Source organism: Hylobates moloch, unplaced genomic scaffold (assembly GCF_009828535.3).
Source record: "Hylobates moloch isolate HMO894 unplaced genomic scaffold, HMol_V3 SCAFFOLD_9, whole genome shotgun sequence".
Taxonomy (NCBI): Eukaryota; Metazoa; Chordata; class Mammalia; order Primates; family Hylobatidae; genus Hylobates; species Hylobates moloch.
The window spans coordinates 16,250,318-16,272,242 of NW_026652284.1; the positions used below are offsets into that span (position 1 = coordinate 16,250,318).

General features: G+C 51.7%; 1 long non-coding RNA gene across 1 annotated transcript; it reads left to right on the forward strand.

The window, feature by feature from the left end:
• Window positions 1–15,456: 15,456 nt before the first annotated feature.
• On the forward strand, window positions 15,457–19,084 carry LOC131384155 (uncharacterized). The gene is made up of 3 exons (XR_009214729.1): window positions 15,457–15,819; window positions 15,929–15,987; window positions 18,994–19,084. It is a non-coding gene; the product is annotated as an uncharacterized LOC131384155 (long non-coding RNA).
• The last annotated feature ends 2,841 nt before the right edge of the window (window positions 19,085–21,925 follow it).

Below are 21,925 nucleotides of genomic sequence, written 5' to 3' on the forward strand. Positions count from 1 at the left end.
CAGGCTCTCCTGCTCCCTTCAACCTTTCTGATTGACTCCTAGAGGCCAGGTGAGTCCAACCTCAGGCAGGTCCCTCCAGTCTATCCTGTTGCTGACTCGCAGCTAACAAAGGGATTTCCTAATGAGAAAGCTGCCCTTCGGCATATAGGAGCTGTGTGCTCAGGCGCTGAGCTCTGTTCTTGCTTTGTAAAAGGAAGCAGAGCCTGAGACAAGGATTTTGATTCAGGTCGTTTATTTGGGAGGGGAGACCAGGGAACTCTGATGGGGGCATAAAATGGGGAAGGGAAGGCAGCCAGTGCTGGGGGAGGCATTGAACATGTTACTAAGTGGGTACCTCGGGCCCAAGTCTGCTGAGGGGCTCTGGGAGACAGTGCAGAGCTTTCTCCTCCAACCCCCACCAGCTGGGTGCCTGGCTGAGCGACCCCGGAGGCGTGGGTCCCTGGCAGTTCTGTCTGCTTCCTTGTTAGCCAGAGAGGGGACTTAGGTGGGGAGAGCCAGCATGCTTGCCTGTGTGCTATAGCAAGTGCCTGTAGCAAGCTGTGGCTTTTATCATTTAAATTGTTTCTACCCCAACAAAGCCAGACTTTCAAGAGGGATAGTCTTGCTGTGGACACAAACGTGGAATTTGGAACTCAAAGCCGGTTGTTTGTTCTAGGTTATATCCCCCTGTCTCAGCTCGCGCTGTTCTAACAAAATACCACTTGCCAGGCGTCTTAAACAACAAACATTTATTCTCACAGTTCGGCAGGCTGGAAGTGCAAGAGCAAGTAGCTGGCAGATTCAGTGTCCGGGAGGCTCCTCCCAGGTTGCAGGCAGCTGCTTTTTTGTAGTGTCCTCACGTGGCAGAGAGTGTAAGCGCTGGTCTCCTCTTTCTCCTTTTTTTTTTTTTTTTGAGACGAAGTCTTGCTCTGTCACCCAGGCTGGAGTGCAGTGGTGCAATCTCGGCTCACTGCAACCTCTGCCTCTTGGGTTCAAGCAATTCTTCTGTCTCAGCCTCCTGAGTAGCTGGGATTACAGGTGCGCACCACCACACCTGCCTAATTTTTGTATTTTTAGTAGAGACAGGGTTTCACCAGGCTGGTCTCAAACTCCTGACCTGAGGTGAGCCTCCCACCTCGGCCTCCTAAAGTGATAGTGCTGGGATTACCGGTGTGAGCCACCATACCCGGCCTCTTTCTTCTTTTTATAAAGGCATGAACCCCATCATGACATAATCACCTCCCAATGGCCCCACCTCCAAATATCATCACACAGGGGTTTGGAACATCAACACATGAACTTTGAGGGGACACAAACGTTAAGGCCGTAACACTCTTCCTACCCCCCACCCCACAACATGTAATGAATGGCACTGACTCAGTGAGGTGGAGGTGGGGAAACATCAACTCATCAAGATTTCTAAATGATATGGTTGGGCTTTGTGTCCTCACCCAGATCTTACCTTGAGTTGTAATCCCAGGAGTTTAGGGAGAGACCTGGTGGGAAGTGATTGGATTATGGGGGCAGTTGGACCCATGCTGTTCTCGTAATAGTGAGTTCTCGTGAGATCTGATGGTTCTCGATGTCAGCTTTCCCTGCCCATTTTTTTTTTTTTTTTTTTTTTTTTTGAGAAGGAGTTTCGCTCTGTCGCCTAGGCTGGAGTGCAGTGGCGCGATCTTGGCTCATTGCAAGCTCTGCCTCCGGGGTTCATGCCATTCTCCTGCCTCAGCCTCCTGAGTAGCTGGGACCACAGGCGCCCACCACCATGCCGGGCTAATTTTTTTGTATTTTTAGTAGAGACGGGGTTTCACTGTGTTAGCCAGGATGGTCTTGATCTCCTGGCCTTGTGATCTACATGCCTCGGCCTCCCAAAGTGCTAGGATTACAGGCATGAGCCACCGCGCCTGGCCTCCCTGCTCTCAGATGCTCTCCTGCTGCCTTGGAAGAAGGTGACTGCTTCCCCTTCCACCATGATTGTAAGTTTCCTGAGGCCTTCCCAGCCATGGGGAACTGTAAGTCAATCAAACCTCCTTTATTTATAAATTACCCAGCCTCAGGTATTTCTTTATAGCACTGTGAGAAAGGACTCATACAATAAGGGATAAAAATAAACCTCAGGCTATGTCTCCAACAAGTCGCCCCCACTACACAACTAAGCACCTTTGCTGTACCTGACATTAGGCTAGAGTTACTGAGGATGTAAGAGTGTCCCTGTCCTCTCTGAACATGTAGTCCAATAGGTAGGATGCTGGCGCCAAGGAGAGTCAACCAAGGAAGGCTTCCTGGAGGCAGGGAGGTGTGGCACAGCAGATGTAGGCGTTGGAGCAGATTTGAGTTTGGATCTTGGCTCTGTTACATATTGACTGTGTGGCCTTAGACGAGTGCTACCTCCTGGGCTTCTATGTCCTCAGCTGAACAAATGGGCTTTTGAGAGCTTCCTTAAGGGGTAGCTGTGAGCACCTAGGGGGCCTCAGGTGTGAGTGGTTTCTAGTGCGTCTCCAGGCCCTGCTGCTGCTTCTACAAGCATTATCTCTGGGAATCCTCAAAATTAACCAGAAAGGGAGACAGATGAAATGAAGCCTTGGTGGATGCAGTGGCCTGCTGGAGTGCTCACAGGCTTGGGGGTGAGGGAAGGAGGACTGAGGGAGGCCCTGGGGAGGGGCCATGAGGGGCCACTCTAAACTCCTCATGGCTGGGGCTGGGCCACGGGCTGGGGTTGGGGCAGAGGCTGGGCCGTGAGCTGGGGCTAGGGCTAGAGTTGGGGCTGGGGGAGGGAGGACTGAAGACGTCCTGGGGAGATCTGGTCCCGGGAGGGCTGAGGCTGGGGCTTGAGGCTGTGTTTCAGTCCAAGCTTGTGTGATCTGTTTCTAAACCTGGGCTCGGGGGGAGACCCCAGCCATCACTCCCTGGGGCCAGAGCCATATCAGGCTCCTGGCCACAGGTCTGTTGCCCTTTCAGAGAGTAACTGGCCCTCCTGCCACCAATTTGTTCTGCGTGGCCCCCCAGCTGGCTCCAGCCCTGTGAAAGCCCAGGATACACATACAGCCCAGCAGCTTCCCTGCGGTTCCCTGAGGGTAATGGAGCCTCTGAAGCATGCCTTCTAGAGGGCCCAGTGCCTGCATTTTTTTTTTTTTTTTTTGAGACAGGGTCTTGCTGTGTTGCTCAAGCCTAAAAGATCCTCCTGCCTCAGCCGCCTAAGTAGCTGGGACTGCGGGCACACGCCACCATACCTGGCTAGTTTTTCCAATCTTTTGTTGAGACAGGGTCTCGCCATGTTGGTCAGGCTGGCCTTGAACTCCTGGGCTCAAGCAATCTGCCACCTCAGCCTCCCACCATGCTGGGATTACATGAGCCACCGCTCCCAGCCTCGATGTCTGCTTTCTTTAGACTCCAAAGCACGAGGCTGTGTGTTCATGCAGGAGGCCATGGGGTGGTAGGGTGGTCACAGGAGGATGAGGTGTGAGCTTTAGTCTTCACAGTCCTATCGCTCTGATGGGTGATATTGAGCCACTGACCTGGGATGTTCCCCACCTGCTGGGGGAGACGGCCTTGTTCTCAGGGAGCTCCCAGGCTGCTGGAGGGCGCACAGCTCCTATCACCGGATTTGATGAGGAAGCTACAAGTCTGCTAGGGAGCCCTGAGTCTGCTCTCCCATGGGGGAAGATCTAATTTCTGCCCAGGGGGAGACTCTAAGCTGCTGGGGGAGATATTTCCCTGTCCTCAGAGGATTCTCCAATCCGATCCCCGGGCTGAAGTGGAAGATAAACCCCGTGCCCTTGGTGAGCTCCCAGTCTGAATGGGAGACAGGTCGCCCAACCGTGAAAGAGACCCAATAATAAGACACGCAACAGAAACTTTTTAACAATGCAGACCTAATTACGGCATTGCCAACCACTCTAAACTCCTCATTTACACATTCCTGGGGAAGTGGCAAGTAGCAAGAATGTAAATTGAGGAAAATTAATATAATTACCCGAGCTATTTCTTGTCAACTCTTCATCTCCACAGAAACCACAAAACCTTTCCTGGTGAGTGACGGTCATTCTGGGCTCTCCGCCTGAGGCAGGAAACTGAGGCTCCTTCTCCGCATCGTGGGCCCTTCCAGGTGCCGGGCGTGTGGGTTCCAGAGGGTCCTGGAGTCGGGACACCTGGGTTCGAGTTCTGGCTCTGTCACCGGTTCGCTGAGCGACCCTCTGTAAGCCGAATCCTGTCCAGATGTGCTGCACTCTCACTGGGTTCCCGCACTGGGATGCGTGCATTCCACCTTCCATCACAGGAGTCATCACAACCACGCCCATGGGGAGGTGCTATTATTGTCCCCACCTTACGAGGAAATGGAGGTCAGGGAGGTGAAGTCACTTGCCCGGGGTCCCACGGCACAGAAGCGGACCCAGGGCTGTGGACTCAATACCATACCTTTAACCGTGCCCCGACTGCTGCCCCATCCTCAGTCAGAAAACAAAGCCTGTTTCCCAGCACCCCCCCCCAACCCTCCAACACTTTGCTGCCTGAGGACCCTGTGTGAGAACAGGTGACGTGTCAATACAAGCTGCAGAATGCTTGCAAACCCTGGGCCTCAGTTTCCTCTTCCAGAGCATGGGGCTATTCACAGCATTCACTGCAGGAGCTGTTTCAAGGATGGAATGAACTGATTCATGTAAAATACTCAGCTCCCGGCCTCTGGTGGGCCCTCGTTAACTTGATTATCACCGTCTCGCGCAGGGTCTGCCAGGTGTCTACCTGTATTCCGAGAGGCCCCTCTTTGGAGGGTCACGCACCCAGGCATAGGCATCTTGTTGAGCCCTCAGCACCTTCTTTTTTTTTTTTTTTCCTGACAGTCTCACTCTGTCGCCCAGGCTGGAGTGTAGTGGTGTGATCTTGGCTCACTGAAACCTCTGCCTCCTGGGTTCAAGCAATTCTCCTGCCTCAGCCTCATGAGTAGCTGGGATTACAGGCACCCGCCACCATGCCTGGCTAATTTTTGTATTTTTAATAGAGTCAGGGTTTCACCATATTGGCCAGGCTGGTCTCAAACTCCTGATCTCAAGTGATCCTCCTGCCTCGACCTCCCAAAGTGCTGGGATTACAGGCATGAGCCACCGCACCCAGCCACCCTTAGCACCTTCTTAAGAGTGGCACAGTCCCCCTTAAGCTTGCTGGAGAGCCCCGCTGTTTGTGTAGAAACTTCTTTCCATTCTGCTGGCTTAGGGCATACAAACACTGATGCCACTCACCAAGCATTTTTAGAAAACAAGGACAAACTATAGTAGGCAGTATACTGTCAAATACACATCCCATCATGGTCCATACAGTGGTCTAGAGAGTGGGTGGTGCAAATTTGCAGAAAACCCAGTTGGGTTTGGGCAAGTGCTACCTACTCATTCAGCAAATGTCTGCTGCTGGCCACTGTGTGCCGGGCTCTGGGCTGGGCTCTGGCACCTGGGCGGTGGAGGACAGACACACCCTACCCTCCTGGATCTGAGCCTCTAGCTTCATAGGTGAGACAGGCTTGAAAAGAGAAAGTTCGGTTGGGCACAGTGGCTCACACTTGTAATCCCAGCACTTTGGGAGGCCGAGGTGGGAGGATCGCTTGAGCCCAGGAGTTTGAGACCAGCCTGGCCAACATAGGGAGACCATTGTCTCTATACGAAATTAGAAAGTTAGCTGGGGGTGGTGGCACATGCCTGTGGTGCAGCTTCTCGGGACGCTGAGATTGGAGGATCGCCTGGGCCCAGGAGGTTAAGACTGCAGTGAGTTGTGATTGTGCCACGGCACTCCAGTCTGGGCGACAGAGTGAAATCCTGTCTCAAAACAAACAAACAAAAAAAGAAAGAAAAAAATTGAAAAAAAAAAGTTCAGGGAAGAGAATGCTGGTGGCTTTGGGGCCTCACAGATGTGGAGTCTCCCACTTGGCTCCACCCCCGGGGCTCTATCCTTTACTGGCCTCAGTTTCCCCCTCTGTAAGATGGTGGTAACAGGACTTATCCTGGGCTGCTACTGGGATTAGAGGAGATGACGCGTACACAGTGCTTAGCACAGGGCCTGGTGAAGGGGAGGTGTGCCATCAACGGCAACTATTTATTTATTTATTTATTTTTTTGAGACGGAGTCTCGCTCTGTCGCCCAGGCTGGAGTGCAGTGGCGCGATCTCCACTCACTGCAAGCTCTGCCTCCCGGGTTCACGCCATTCTCCTGCCTCAGTCTCCCGAGTAGCTGGGACTACAGGCGGCCACCACCACGCCCAGCTAATTTTTTGTATTTTTAGTAGAGACGGGGTTTCACCGTGTTAGCCAGGATGGTCTCGATCTCCTGACCTCGTGATCTGTCCTTCTCAGCCTCCCAAAGAACAGCAACTATTTTTAATGGTAATAACATTAATGGTGGGCCTGACCTGTTGTGAGTGTATGGTTGTGTGTAGGTGGGGCTGGTATGATGGGACTGAGCCTGGGGCTGGGGCCATCGTCTGCGAGGACCCCGTCTGGAAGGTGGAGAGATACAGGTGCTCAGCTGCAGGGGAATTGGGCACCATTGTGAGGCTGGACTCTGTTCTCAAACCCAGGGCTGGGGGCTTGTGGCTTCAGGAACTGGGCTGTCAGGGGAGTACTGTGACCCAGGGTGGCCAGGGATCCCTCAGCTCCCTTCCAGAAGGTGTTGTGAGTTCCTTCTTGTCTGAACCTAACTCTAAGGAGGAGATACAATCTTCTTCTCCTGTTATTTATGCTCAGTTGGATGACCAGGCATTTTTTCTTTGGCAAATCCAGGGCTGTGCATTTTTTTCATTTATTTATCTTTTCTTGTTTTGCTTCATTTTTCCTTTCTGAGGGCCATGCATTTATAGACTGTTTTGCATAGGGCCTATTTACATCCTATTTGCATGTTTCTCTGGGTGTGAGGTTCAAGAGGCCCAAACTCAAAGTGTGTAAAACAAAATAAGCGTGTTGAGTCTACCCTTTTTAGCTGGCCTGAACCCCACAGGCAGGGATGGAGGAGCTCATTCTTTGCGGTGGTCCCCAAAGGATGGTTAGAGCAGGGAGGGACCCTGGGGTCAGCTCTTTCCTGTGTAACTCTGGACCAGGGGGAAAAGGGAGCTTTGGGCAGCTGGGTGCAAAGGAGCTAAAGAAGCTGAGATGAAACCACAGCACAGGGCATCCTCAGCTGCCCAGCACAGACCTCAGAACTGCGGACAGGTGTAGACGGGGTATGGCGGCACCTGTTCTAATAGGCCCTGGTTGTTTAGCACCTACCATGTGCCAGGCACTGCACCAGACTCTTCAGGAATGTTAGTGTAACAGTTAAAGAAAGAGGAAAGAAACACAAAAAGCAGCTCAACAGTCAAAGACAGCTTTATTTTGGAAAGTAAATCTGAGAGGGGCTTCTGGCCGATTTTGGTCAGGAGCATTCTCTCTTACAGACTAAGGATATTTAAGGCTTTAGGAAGGGGAGAGCTTAGTGCAGGCTCGGAATGTTTCTACGTGAGGGAAAGTTGATTGAGATGTTGGAATGTCTCTGGTCAGAGCAGAGGCTATCTTGGGGTTGGTGTGTTTCTCGTTGGAGGGGGGTTTATCTTAGGATTGGAATGTTTCTGGTTATGCTGACGTTAGCTATTAGGCTGATGTTTTGGGGCTGGATTTGGGCAGTTTTTAAATGAAGGTGAACTTAAAACAGTGGTGTTTGTCAAACATGGTGATGCGCCTGCTCTGTCAGTTACCCCATTGTCTCCTCAGAGACTTAGATGTGTGCTGCTTTCAAATCCATTTTAGAGATCAGCAAACTGAGGTTCAGAGACCCAAAGTGACCTATCCAAGGCCATGTGACTGGTCTTTGGAGGCCCTAGACTCAAACACAGGTTGATTTGGTTCCAGAACTTTTCTGTCTTGATTTAGGAGAGTAAGAAACCCAACCTCTGGCAGTCCCAGGAACCGTGGGTGCAGTTGCCTCCACGCCCTCCTCGGAACCTCCTGAACCTCCCTTCTCTCCCAGGGAAAGGACTCTCTTCTTCTGTTTCACTGGATTGCTTCAGGTACGAGCAAGGCAGGAACAGTAGGAGCCCCTGAGCCTCCAGGTTTCCATGGCAACGTGGCAGGGTGGGGTGGGGCAGCTCGTTATGAGAACATCCTGTGTCCTTTAAGAGATCCTGTGTCGTTTGAGGGAAGGAACTTCAGCCCCAGCCCCCAGCACAAGCCCTGGCCCCAAGCAGGACCTCCATAGGTGCTTCTTGATGTGCCCAACCCTCCCAGGGTGAGTTAAAGGTGATGGAAGGTTCTTTGCCACTTCCCCACATTGAGAAGTGGAGTTTATTTTCCTTCCCCTTGAATCTGAGTTGGTCTTTGCTTGAACTGTGGAATATGATGGAAGGAGTGCTGTGCCAGTTCTGGGCCTGGCAGCTTCCGCTTTCACGCTTTTGGGAACCCTGATCCCAAAAGAAGTCTAGGTACCCTGATGGAGAAATCATGTGGGCATACTCATGGAGACACAGAGGACCTGAGAGAGAGGCCTGGCACCCCCAGTTGGCCCCACCCAGGCAGCACACACTGGGGAGTCATCTCAGACGCTGCTGCCTGGTCAAGTGCCCAGACACCATCTTGTCAAGCAGAAGAGCTGCCCAGCTGAGCACAGAATCATGAGATCATCACAAAGCTTGCTGTTTTAAGATGCTCAGTTTTGGGGTGGTTTGTTCTCTGTGACCTCATCTCTCCTGTTTTGGTAGTAAAAGCATCCTTTTGAAATCCCCCCTCACCTGCTCACCTGGGGGGGCTGCCAATAAAAAACATACCCTGTCCCTTCCCCTACAGGAATGGATGTGGGACCCAGGCCTGATCAGTAAAATGACTTGCCCCTGACAATAGTGATTGGTCCACAGATGGGCATGTGACCCAAGAGGAACCAATCAGGGCCCTTCTCTGGCTTTTACATGTTGATGCTGGGTGAGAGAAGCTCTCAGATTTTTCTGGGATTGCTAAATTGGGAAGATGTAAACCCTGAATTGGTGTGGTCACATCCCCCACCTCCATTCCCACCCCTGCTCAGTATGGAGCAGTCCCAGCCACATGAGAGGGAAGGGGGCCAAGACAGGGACAGAGCAGTGGTGGTAACCCCTTTGGGCTCTTTGCGTCTCTGGGCCAGTTCTCCCTCTGGACTTCCCAGTTTCATGAGCCAATAAATGTTCTTTTTTCCTTAAGTTAGTTTGAGTTGATTTCTGTCACTGCAACTGATGGGATCCATTTCATGCCAATTCTGTTCTTCTCCTTATCTAGCTAGAAATAGCATGGGCTGCGCTGTTCTCTGTCTCAGAGGCTCAGTTCTCATGGGGAAGGAAAGGAAATGTACACGTGCTCTGTTATAGTCCCCAGTGCTGGGTGCTTTCCTCTTTCCTCTTACCAAACGCTCACCGCTGCCTTCCAGGGAGGTGCCTCCTGACTGTTTTTCAGGGTAGGATGGCGGCAGGTCAGAGGCTGAGAGGCAGAGACCCATTGAGGTGGGACCTGCGGTTCAGGATGCCCCCGATTCCCTCTCAAGGTGCGGTGTCCCTGCTCTGGGACACAATGAAGCAGAGACTGGGCAGGGGAGGAGGTGGGAGGAAAGGGAATCCCATTAATTTTTCCAGTCCTAAATCAGTTTAATGGGAGCCTCTAATGACTCTGATTTGATTTTTCATTTACAGTATTACAATTATCTGCCCGATATTACTGGCAGCTCAAGCTTGAAATGGGACAACAAGGCAGAGGCTGTCAGAAAGGGAATAGTACCAGATTACACCAATTATCGAATATTTTGCTAATTAGACACCCAATTCATCGCTTTCATTTACAGCAAGGGAAACAAATAGCACTATCATTGTTATTCTTCCTTGCTGAGCAGCAGTTGTCACCCCAGCTCTCCTTGGATTTTACATCCCAAGGAGAACTTCAGTTTCAGGATCCTTCATCCCTGCAATACTAGACTGTTTAGAATCAGGGAACCCCTGACGTCTACCCTTAGGTCTTCTGGCTGCTCTCTGAGGAGACGGAATGCAGATGGCTCCAGTGAGCTCAGCCCCATGGGATGACACCGTGCCAGGATGCAGGATGCGTGGTGACAAATTTCAGGTACCCTAAACCAAAGACCAGGTGGCTCAGAGGAGAATCTGTGGAAGGAATCAGGCCGGGAGGTGTTCAGGGTCAGAAACCTTCCTTCTCTTTTACGGATGGGGGAAACTGAGGCTCAGAGAGGGATACAACTTGGTAAAGGTGCCACAGTTGGTTGTGACTGACCTATGCCTGAACCCCAGCTCTCCTGACCCCTAAGCTGACAGTCTTTCCACCCACTGTGTGTGGCCAATGCGACCTCAAGGTTGTTTAAATCTCCTCTGCAACTGACCATGTTGGTAAATCTGGATCAGAGAGGAAACAGGGCCGGGCGCGGTGGTTCACGCTTGTAATCCCAGCACTTTGGGAGGCCGAGGCGGGTGGATCACGAGGTCAGGAGATCGAGACCACGGTGAAACCCCGTCTCTACTAAAAATACAAAAAATTAGCCAGGCCTGGTGGCGGGCGCCTGTAGTCCCAGCTACTCAGAGAGGCTGAGGCAGGAGAATGGCGTGAACCCGGGAGGCGGAGCTTGCGGTGAGCCGAGATCGCGCCACTGCACTCCAGCCTGGGCGACAGAGCGAGACTCCGTCTTAAAAAAAAAAAAAGAGAGGAAACAGAATCATCCAACGTGTACAGGCGCTGGCTCTACCCGTTATCTGCAGGCCCACACATCCACACGCTGCCCTTCTTAGCACATTCATGGGCCTTTCTGTGGGGTCGGAAGATCTGGGTTCAAATCCTATATCTGCTACTTACCAGCTGTGTGACCTTGGCCAAATTCGTCAACCTTTTGAACCCCAAAAGGAGCAGAGCAGCATGAGAGAGGCTTACAAAAACCAAGCTTGAACAGTTTAGCTAGAAGAGCCACTTTCCAAATGGACGCCCCAGGCTCAGAGACGGGGGCTTCCATTGTTTCACTTCAGTGACGAAAATAACTGCTCTGATGTATCGAGGGCCCACTATGTACTCCAGGCAGGTGCCAAATGCTTTATGTGTGTTTTCTGTTTTTTTTGTTGTTGTTGTTTGTTTGTTCTGAGACAAAGTCTCACTCTTTTGCCCAGGCTGGAGTGCAGTAGCACGATCTCAGCTCACTGCAACCTCCGCCCCCTAGGTTCAAGCAATTCTCCTGCCTCAGCCTCCCAAGTAGCTAGGATTACGGGTGTTCGCCACCACACCCGGCTACTTTTTGTATTTTTCGTAGAGATGGGGTTTCGCCATGTTGGCCAGGCTGGTCTCAAACTCCTGACGTCAGGTGATCCACCCGCCTCAGCCTCCCAAAGTGCTAGGATTACAGGCGTGAGCCACTGCACCCGGCCTATGTGTGTTTTCTTGCTTAACTAGTGCTGGGAGGCAGGACTGTACGCTCATTTTACAGCTGAGAAAACTGAGGCTGTCAGAAACCAGGTGACTAGACGCCCGTGGCACATGGCAAAGCCAAGACTGAAGCCCAGCTGGCTTCCAGAAACCATTTGGACAAGATGGATTCCCTGGGTCCTTCAGCCTGCCGAGGATAAAATGCTTCTGGGCTTGGGGGACAGTGTGTCTCGGAGGCACTGCTGCCAAAGCCCATTCACCACTTCCTGGCTCCTGGTCCTCAGAGCTCAGCCCTCAGGACAGTTGCTCCTGGAAGCATGGTCAGCTCCGCTCTGATGAACTTCGTTATCTTTATCAAATTAATTTACACAAGCCAGTGTGGCCACCTAATGAGGACATTTCCCAGGGCCCTGTGCAGGCTGCTTAACAAGGCAGGAGCCGCTGGACTCAGGTTCCAAGTGTCCTGGAGTGAAGAGGAGAGTGGAGCTATCAGCGTGACTGTGACTGCTGTGGGGTTCCCGCTCTGCCCCCATTCAGGGCTGTGAATGATCACCGCTGGTCATTTCCTCCTTCCCCCTGCCAAAATCCTCACTTCACCAGGTGCCAGTTTATCACTCCAGGACTTCTTGAGCAGGCAGATGTGTTGCCACCTGCAGTACCTGGGAGGCCTTCCTTTATTCTAGCACAGATAGATTCCTTGCTCCAAGCTCCTCCTTGTTAATTCTGTAAGTGACCGAGATACGACTTTCTTTTGTGCCTGCTAATGGTTCAGCCCTGCAGCAGAATGCCCCCACTTTGGTAAATGAACTTCTTTTCTTTCTGTAAATGAGATTTTTACGATGGGAGGAGAAGACAGGCGAGACTGAAAGTTGAGAGGCCAACACGGAGCTGTGGCGGCTCCAGGTGAGCGAGGGAAGGAAGACAGGGAGCTGCCGGGAGGCTTGCTCCTTAGGAGGGGTGGGGGATGGGGTGCAGGTAGCCTCATTTCCGGTTTGAGCAATGGGACAGAGAGTGGTCAGCGTTGCCAATTCATTCATTCATTCATTCACTTATTCACTCACTCACCAAATACACATGTGAATATACACACATATGCCCACCTATTGTATGCCAGGCCATGGGTGCCAAGTACCATTCATAAAGCCATGAACAAAACAGACCAAACCCCTGTCTTCACAGACCCAACATTCTAGTAAGAATTTAGGCTTAAACTTCTCACTTAGAATCTTAAAATTTTGAGTCTTGGGTTCACCCAATCTTAAAACCAGAGACTCTTCGCTGTGACTGTTACTAACTTGCATCCAGTGAGCACACACCTCATGCATCGTCTCCCTCAGTCCTCGCAACGACCCTGTGTGATGGATCCCAGGATTGTGCCCATTTTACAGATGATGCCATTGAGGCTTAAGGAAAGCAAGTTACTTTGGTCAAGTTCACACGGCCCTGCAGCCAGGATTTGGCCCAGGCCTATCAGACACCTCTGTCCCCCTCTGCTGCCTCCCTCATCTCACAAATTGGGGTAACTTTCAACAGGCACCCCAGAGTTGGAAGGGACTGTCCTCCCTGCCTGCAGAATCTGCTGTGGTATCCCTTGAATGAGGCCATGCAGCCCCCACCCGGCTCCACGTTCATTCTTGTCCTGATTCTCAAGCACTCAGGGCCTTGCCTCTCTGCCCAAGCCCCTTCCTCACCATGCCAGCTACTTCAATCCCCACTCGACTGGGTGCTTCTCTTCCTCACTCAGCCAGACTCTTGCAGCCGGCACTCCTGAGTCCCCCACTCTTTGCCTTCACCCCTTCTCCCAGCCTGCTGGATCAGCTTATGTTGGCGGTACAGCCGTCCCTGGTCACAGGAAGGAGGGAATAATGACAGCAAAAACAATACTCACTAGCCTTGTGGCAGGCTGAGTACGCACCATGCCCTGCCTCACTGAATCCTCCCAGGTGAGTACTGTCATTATTTCCATTCGACAGTGCAGGGAATGGGGGTCAGGGAAGGGAAGTGTCTTGCCCAGGGGCACACAGATAGTAAATGGCAGAGGTGGGAATGGAACCCCCGACCGTGGCTCCAGAGTCCACATGCATAACCAGTGATGATGTGGGGAGTCCGGAAGCTGGGCTGGCCACTTGTGTTCTCCCAGGAGAACTCCCGACTCAGCGATGCTCCATAAGATGGGCCCAGGTCAGACACAGTGGCTCATGACTATAAGCCCAGCACTTTGGGAGGCAGGAGGCAGGAGGCAGAGGCAAGAGGATCACTTGAGCCCAGGAGTTTGAGACCGGCCTGGGCAACATATCGAGACCCTGTCTCTAGAAATAATTAAAAAAATTAGCTGGGCATGGTGGCATGTGCCTTTAGTCCCAGCTCCTCAGGAGGCTGAGGTGGGAGGATTGCTTGAGCCCAGGAAGTTTGAGGCTGCAGTGAGCTGTGATCATGCCACTGTACTATGGCCTGGGTGACTGAATGAGACACTGACACTAGAGAAAAAAAAAGAAAGAAAAGATGGGCCTGATCTGTAAACAGCTGCCTGATTTGCAGTGAAGGGAGGCAGGGAAGAGGGCTGGAGTGGCCTGCTGATGTAACAGCCTGCTGATGGAACAGCTGGCCTCTGCTCAGCAGCAAAGAACTCTGTGGCCAACGCCTCCCTCCTGAGGACTCAGGAAGCCAGAAGTCCCACAAATGTTACTGGAGTCTCATTCCATTGTGATTCTCCCTTCTGAAGCAGGCAATCCCATCTTTTCTTTTCTTTCTCTTTTCTTTCTTTTCTTTGTTTCCTTCCTTTGCTTCCTTTCCTTCTCTCTCTTTCCCTTCCTTTCCCTCTCTCCCTCCCTCCCTTCCTTCCTTCTTTCCTTCCTCCCTCTCTCTCTCTCTTTTCTTTTCATTCTCGCTCTGTTGCCCAGGCTGGAGTGCAGTGGCACAATTTCGGCTCCCTGCAACCTCCATGTCCCGGGTTCAAGCGATTCTCCTGACTCAGCCTCCCGAGTAGCTAGGATTACAGGTGTGCGCTACCACTCCCAGCTAATTTTTGTATTTTTAGTAGAGACAGCATTTTGCCATGTTGCCCAGGCTGGTCTCTTTAATTCCTGGCCTCAAGTGATCTTCCTGCCTCAGCCTCCCAAAGTGCTGAGATTACAGGCATGAGCCACCATGCCTGGCCCCAATCTCATTTTTCCATCACTGATCAGTATTAAAATTATCATAACTCTCTTGGTTTACTTTTTTTTTTTACTTGCGTGTTTTTTTTTTTTTTTCCTTCTTCTAGAATGTAAGCTCCAGGCGGGCAAGGACTTCATCTTGCTCACTTGACGCTGAAGCCCCAGCATGTATAATCCCGTGCTGGGTTGCTGGTTCATCCCCAGCATGTACAATTCCATGCTGGGTCGCTGGTTCACCAGCAGAGAGGAGCATTGATTCTCTTTGGAAAAGATGATCTATCTACACCCCTGGAACTGTGGCACAGTCTCACGGAGGGCCTGCTTCCCTTCGGGTCAACGGCGAAAAAACAAATAAACGTGAGCCGCCATCAGGTGGGGCCAGATGCCCCTTCTTTCTGTCCCAGCCTTAGTGCTGCCATGGCTGCCTCCTGCTCCTCCACCCAAGCCCCACCTCCGTCTGTGATGTCAGCGTGGCTGCCCATGGGATCCCAGCCTGGTTTGCCTTTAAATTTTACAACCTTGCTTATGCAGCTTGAGGCCCCTGCACTAAAGACGCTCCATTGAACATTTATGGCTGCAAATGGCTCCTCCGTGCGGGCAAGGGAGGGGCTGCGCATGCTTAGGGCGAGGCGGCTGGAACGGGGAGGCCACCAGCTCTCAGCCTCCACTTCTTCCTCTTAGGATTCCTCCCTTGGCTGAGGCTGACTCCCTCAGTCTTATTCCTGATGACATTGCTCTGTTCACACTGTCCAGGGCGGTGTCTGGGCACTGTTAGGCCTGGGATAGAAGTGAACAGATGTTAGTCACTGTCTTAGGTGGCTGCGAGGGGGCATGAAGATTTGGGTACAATCTGTGCTCCCAGGAGAAAGAGCAAGGGAGTGGGGGAAGTGGGGGAGGTGCCGGGGAGGTGGGAGCAGCCAAGCCAGGGTGTGGTTTCCAGAAAAGCCCCAGAGAGAGTGGCCTCAGCCTCATACCATAAGGCACTCTGGAGTTGGTCCTGACTCGGGGGCCTGTCAGTCATTGGCCGAGGGCCAGGCTTTGGGGTGTCGACTCCCACACAGCTCAGCTCCCTGAAGAAGTGGGCACGGTGGTGGTGGGGGCTGCTGACGAGTTGCAGATGCAGCCGCTGGAGGGGAGGCCGAGGTCAGCAGCCAGGCTCACAGGGACGGCAATGGGATGGGAAGCAACACCTGACAGGCTCAGCTACAGGTGCTGACGGATTCACAGGCAGGTGGCAGAAGGCAGTCAAATAAATGAGACGATACAGCGCCCTCCTCGCGACCACACACACACCGCTCACGCCTGTGAGTGCTCGGAATGCGTTGGGTCTCATTCTGCGTGTTGTACATGTCCCGTAATGCCTCATGAGGATGCTCTCTGGCAGACACTGATATTGTTATTCTTATTTTACAGGTGAGGACATGGAAGCACAGGGAGGTTATGCCACTCGCCCAAAGACAAACAACTAACTGGTGAGAGCTGAGACTTGGATCTCAGAACCTACACTTGATAACTATTTTACAGTTCTGGGCGTCAGGGGATCTCGTGAGGAGCCCCTAACCCAGCCTGGGTGGAGGTCAGGGAGGTCTTCCTGGAGGAGGGGGTTCCTGGCAGCAACTTGCTGGATTTGGTGTTCCCTGTTGGTTGGTCAGTCGCTAGACAGTTATTCGCGGAGCTCTGAGAACAGGCTGGACCCTGCTCTAGGCCCTGGTTGGACAGCAGGGAACAAGGCTGGGCGAAATGACTCCTGAGAAAATGGACGTGTGTGACTCTGGGTTCTGGGAAGGCAGGGAGGGAAGACAAGTACCAGAGGCACAGTGAGGGTCTCTCTGGAGCCACAGGGAGAGGGGAGGGTTGCACAGGCCTGGGGTGCTGCAGGGCCTGAGCCTGTGGCTGCTTCTGGCCAGGAAAGACACCAGCATTACTTAAAGAACTTATTCATGTAACCAAATACCACCTGTTCCCCCAAAAACCTATGGAAATAAAAAATTAAAAAAAAAAAAAAGAGTAAGCAACAACAAAATAAACAAATAAATAAATAATTTTAAAAAATAATAAAAAAAGAAACCCACATTACCAAGTGTTTGCGAAGTGCCAGGAGCCACCCTAAAAACAGTCCTGTGGGGTGCAGCCATCGTCATCTTCAGTTTCAGACAAGGAGGCAGGGTTGCAGAGGTGAAGGTGCTGCTGGTGGTGCGGCTGGTTGGTGGCTGAGCTGGAAGGGATGTGAAGTTAAATTGCTTTTAGAGGCACTGGGTGTCTGCAGAGATGGTTCCCCTATCATCCCAAGGTGCTTGTAAATTGTCACCTCTGCCTCCGATAGCCTCCTCGGAGGAGAGAGAGTGTCTGGCTTCCCCAAGTTGGTGTTTCCGCATCATGAGAAACTCACTGCCTGGAAGCTCCAGACCCTCCCCACCTTGTCAGACACAGGCTCTGTTGGGAGGGGCCTCCAGCCTCCGACTTTGCAGCAGAAGCTCAGAGCTGCCCAGGGGGGACCAGAAGGTGGAAACAGACCTGGGATCTAACTTCTGTAGCGCCTCCTGCTGGCCGGGGAACAGGAACATGTCATGATCCTCTATGAGCCTCAGTTTCCTCATTTGTCCAGTGGGTATGCTAAGCCTCTCAGGCCTGCCCTGGCCTTGCAGAGGGGGTAGGAGACCAGGATTTCCCATCTGAGGCCTCAGAGACAAATGTGGGTGCCAAACACTGCCTGACTCAGTGCAGGCAGCCCTGGTCCCCGCTGGGTAGGGCCTTTGAGGGAGGGCGGGCGGAGGGGTGCCCAGCTGCCTATGTCCTCTGAGAAGGAGGCTTATCGTGCCAGGAAACAACATGGACTCTAAGTCTAATCGGCTTTCTCTGCCCAGCTGTGGGGCCTTGGGTGAGCCACACAATTCTCGGAGCCCCAGTTTCTGCAGTGGTCCTGCTGAGTCACCAGGAAGCCTGTTTTCTGGTGTCCCAGGTGAGGGAATCCCCCCAGTATCTCTTTTTGGATCAATTTCTGGAATATTCTAGGTCTTTCTAGGCCTCTTTAGGTTCTTAGCCACTGCCCCCGCTGTGTGCTCACAGCCTGTGTGGGAGTCGGGAGGGGGCTCCTACTGGACCTAAAGGAACTGGCTCGAGGGGAGGATGTGAAGTCAGGGGCAGAGGCTCCTCACCCTCCTGTCCAGCTTCCCAGGAGCCAGAGGCCGGAGCCCCGGACTGAGAGGCCTCGACTCCTCAGCCTCTTCTCCCCCACCTACCTGCCTAGGCCTCCTCCTCACCAATCCTCTTGACCATTTACTCTATCAGCTCCACCATTTCTCTCTCTCAAGCTGCAGCAACCAGAACTGAGGTCTAACTGTACATCAATCACGCCAACAATCACAATAATGAAGCTGATGTTTGCCCCTGAACCCGCAGTCCTGTCTGCTCGGGGGTTGCCTTTGTCACTTCTCCCGTTGGGTGAATCACCAGCTCACCGATGCCCCTCACCGTCTTGAATGCCAGCTCAGACCTGTGTAGAGAGCCTGGACCCTGGTGTCAGACAGACTTGGGCTCCGATGTGGGTCCTGGCGCCTGCCACGGTGGCCCTGGGGCCTTTGACCTCCCCATACCAGGCCTTAGTTTCTTCATTGGTCAAAACTGGAGCACAGTGATGGCCTCCTGCTGGGTGTTGTGCTTCTTAGGCGCAGCAGCGCTTATGATTCACGCATCTAGGAGAGCGTGGGGCACGTGACCCATCTGCCCACTGCAGAGCTCAGCCATGCGTCCTTGCTCCTGCCTTTAGAGAACTTGCTCCTGGGTTCAAGGAGGCAAAATACAAAACGCAGTTGACAAATAAGTGATAATTCAGATCGGTGTCGTAGACACAGAAGGCAACTCACACTCTCCCCTACCCCCAAGGAGCTCATAGCCAAGCATGGGAGATAGGAAACAACATCTTTAATAAAATTACGGTCACAACATCTTTAATAAATACTAAGGATTATCTATTGAGTATTTATTACAGGCTAGGAAATTTAAAGCGCTTTACATGGATTTTATTTTAATTCTTACAAACCATGAGAAGACAGATGTTATTATCCTTAAGTTACAGCTAGGCAAACTGAGCCTCAGAGAGGTAAAGTCCCTTGCCCAGGTTCACACAGCAGAGCACAGAGCAGATGGAACTGAGCTTTGAACCCAGATCTGCCTGATATGGAGGCCCATGCTCTTAGTTTGCCTGCTCTATCCCTCTGTGCACAAGTCTGTGATCTTCCAAATGTCATTTCTGTGCCAAACCGGGCCCTGCTTTCTGCATTAATACCCATCCCGATTACTGCAGTTTTAGTTGCAAATGTCAGAAAATCCAATTCAAAAGACTTAAATAATAAAGAGAATCCACTGGCTTACATAACTGAAAAAGAGGTAGTGTCTGCTTCAGGCAAGGATTGATCCAGCTGCGAATGCATTGATTGGTATGAATAGGACCAGTGAGTTTTCTTTTTCTCCATTTCTAGGCTCTGCTTCCTCAGTGTCAGCATCATTCACAGCAGGCATGTCCCTCTTGCCTCCAAGAGAGTCACCAGCAGCTTCTTCCTCCACATCTGTGAGTAAATGAGAGGGTCTATTCCACCCAATAGCTCAAATCCCAGTTTCAGGATTTGACCTATGGTGGGTCAGACTAGGGACACAGGCCCATTCCTGAGCCAATCACTGTGGCTGGAGAGGTGGGAGACACTGATTGGTCTAAGCCAGTCAAGCCCTTTCAAGGCCAAACTGCATGGGCAAGAAATTTAGAACAAGGGGAGGAAGAAGGAAGAGAAAAGAGAATATCAAGGAGGCAAATGACAAATAAATACCCACTCCTTTCTTCCTACGAGAGAGATATTATTCCCCCCATTTCATGGAGGAGGAAACTGACAATCAGAGCAGCCAGGAGACAGGATGGCGTTCTCTGCTGGGGGAGGGAGTGTTCCCTGGAGAGGAGATCCGTCTTGCCATTGTGAGTTTCTTACAGCAAAAATCCTGTGTGTACACACATGCCGAACGAGGCACACACAGTCTTAATACTTCTTTCCCCAAATCCATTGTTGTACCTCACTCTGGAAACCAAAGAATACAAATGGAGATGAGGCTAATTTTTGCCCCTCAAATTGGCAAAGGTGAATAAAACCATGTTTCTTGGGCTGGGCGTGGTGGCTCACGCCTGTAATTCCAGCACTTTGGGAGGCTGAGGTGGGTAGATTACCTGAGGTTGGGAGTTCGAGACCAGCCTGACCAACATGGAGAAACCCTGTCTGTACTAATAATACAAAAATTAGCCGGGTGTGGTGGTGCATGCCTGTAATCCCAGCTACTTGGGAGGCTGAGGCACAAGAATCACTTGAACCTGGGAGGCGGAGGTTGCGGTGAGCTGTGATCACGCCATTGCACTCCAGCCTGGGCAACAAGAGTGAAACTCCATCTCAAAAACAAACAAACAAACAAACAAACAAAAAACCATGTTTCTTGATGCTGGGGAGTGTGGAGTGATGCAGTTTGTTTATTCCTGCCTGGTAACGTAGAAATTAATATGACCTTTCTGGAAGCGAGAGCTTCTACATTGTTTTAAGAGTCTTGAGCATTTTGTACCCTTTGACTTCCAGAAATTTTATTTCCAGGAATTCATGTTCAGATAATGAGAGAGATGGACATTGAATGATATATAAAGCCATCCATGGCTGTGTTACTCGTAGCAGGGAAAACCTGGCACCACCGTGATCTTGATTTTTTATGCTTACATGTCATTAGTATCCATCTCAGTCCGCCAACTGCCATATGTAAGAAAAATGCAACCCTCTTTATTGTTCTAGAACTGAGTTTAGTTTTCATTTCAAGACTCTGAGATGACCAAGTGGCAAAAACCTAGTCTCTGTCAGCTCAGGGACCCCCACCACGTTTCCCCCTTTGGATTGCATCTTGCACTGGCACCTATGAGGTTCTCGGTGTGATGTGGTTGTCAGTCTTTGATCTGTTTGGCCACTGCCTGTGCCTTTCCATTCCTGATCCTACAGGCTCTTCTGGTCCCACGGCTCTCTGTGTATAGAAAACATTCTCCGTCTGGGATGTGAGAATGTAGCAGGCGGTCAGGCAGTCATTTCTTCTGCTCTCATGCTGTGCGGATGCAGGGACTTTGGGGTCTCCTTGCTTCCTTTGGGAATGGCAGCATAGATTCCCTCTGTCTCAGATGCCCATGCTTTCATGGAGGTCTGGGGATTCCTTAGCTGGCTTGTGGTAACAACCATTGCTTTCACACGAACCTCCTGATTTTTTCCACATTTTCTGCCTATGTCAGAAGCTAGGCACTGAATGCCCCAGCTGCCTGGACTTTTTCGGGTTGGGGTGGTACACGAAGAAGACTGTGGAGGAACCTTGGTTAGAACCCCGAATAAGAACAGCTAGTATTTATTGAGCATTTGCTAGGTGCCAGACCCTATTCTAACTGATTTACATGGATTTGCTCAGTTATTTGTTGTGAAACCTTCTTTGATAGAAGAAACTAAAGCACAGATAGGGAAAGTCACTCATCCAAGGCCACACAGCTGGGAAAGGTAGGACGGGGCTTTGAACCTAGGTAGTCCTGTTCCACACTGTCTGCTCCCAACCATTCCCTCCCGTGGCCAGCAGGGGCTGTGAGGGGTGTTGGTGCTGAGAGCGGGGCTGAAGAGGTTTGGGGGTTCAGAGCTGGTCTAGAGAAGGAAAGAAGTTCAGGGTCAGCCCCCTTTCCTGCTCCCTGCTGCTGTGAACTGTCTGCGCCTGGAAAGGGCTGAGTCACTCTCTGAGAAGCGCATGGGCCAATGTTCTGCTGCAGCAACTAAATCTCGAGCCCACTGGCCTTGACCTTGGCTCTGCCTATGGAGTTGCTGAATGATCCACCTTGAGGCTTCTTGCAGCAGATGCATTTTGCATGGGGGCCTTGGAGGCTAGCTAGCTCCTTCCATGGTGGGGCTGGGAAATCCAGCCTCATTCCACCCCTACAGCCAGCCCCACTCCTGTCTGAGGTGCGGGGTGGAATCCTGAGCACCTACTGTTGTGTTCTCTCTCTATATGCTGTCTCATTGGATCTTCCCACCAGCCGTATGTGATGATTCACCTTAAACAGTCGAGAAAACAGCCTCAGAGAGGTGAAGTCACTTACCCCTGTCACACAGCCAGTGAGAGGGGCAGCATGGGGTTGAACCTCCCCGACTCATGCTCATCTCACTCCATTAAGGGGCCCGAATAGGAGGTGTGGTCCCTGCTCTTAGACTTCTAGCACTGACAGGGTCCTTTGGGGAATGACGCCAGAGTTTGGGTTATGAGGTTGGAGGTGAAAAAGGGGCAAGGGTTTAGCTGTTTGCTAATGAATCCAGGAAAGCTTTCTATAGGGATTCTTTTTAAAGGACCTGTTTGAGGCCGGGCAAGGTGGCT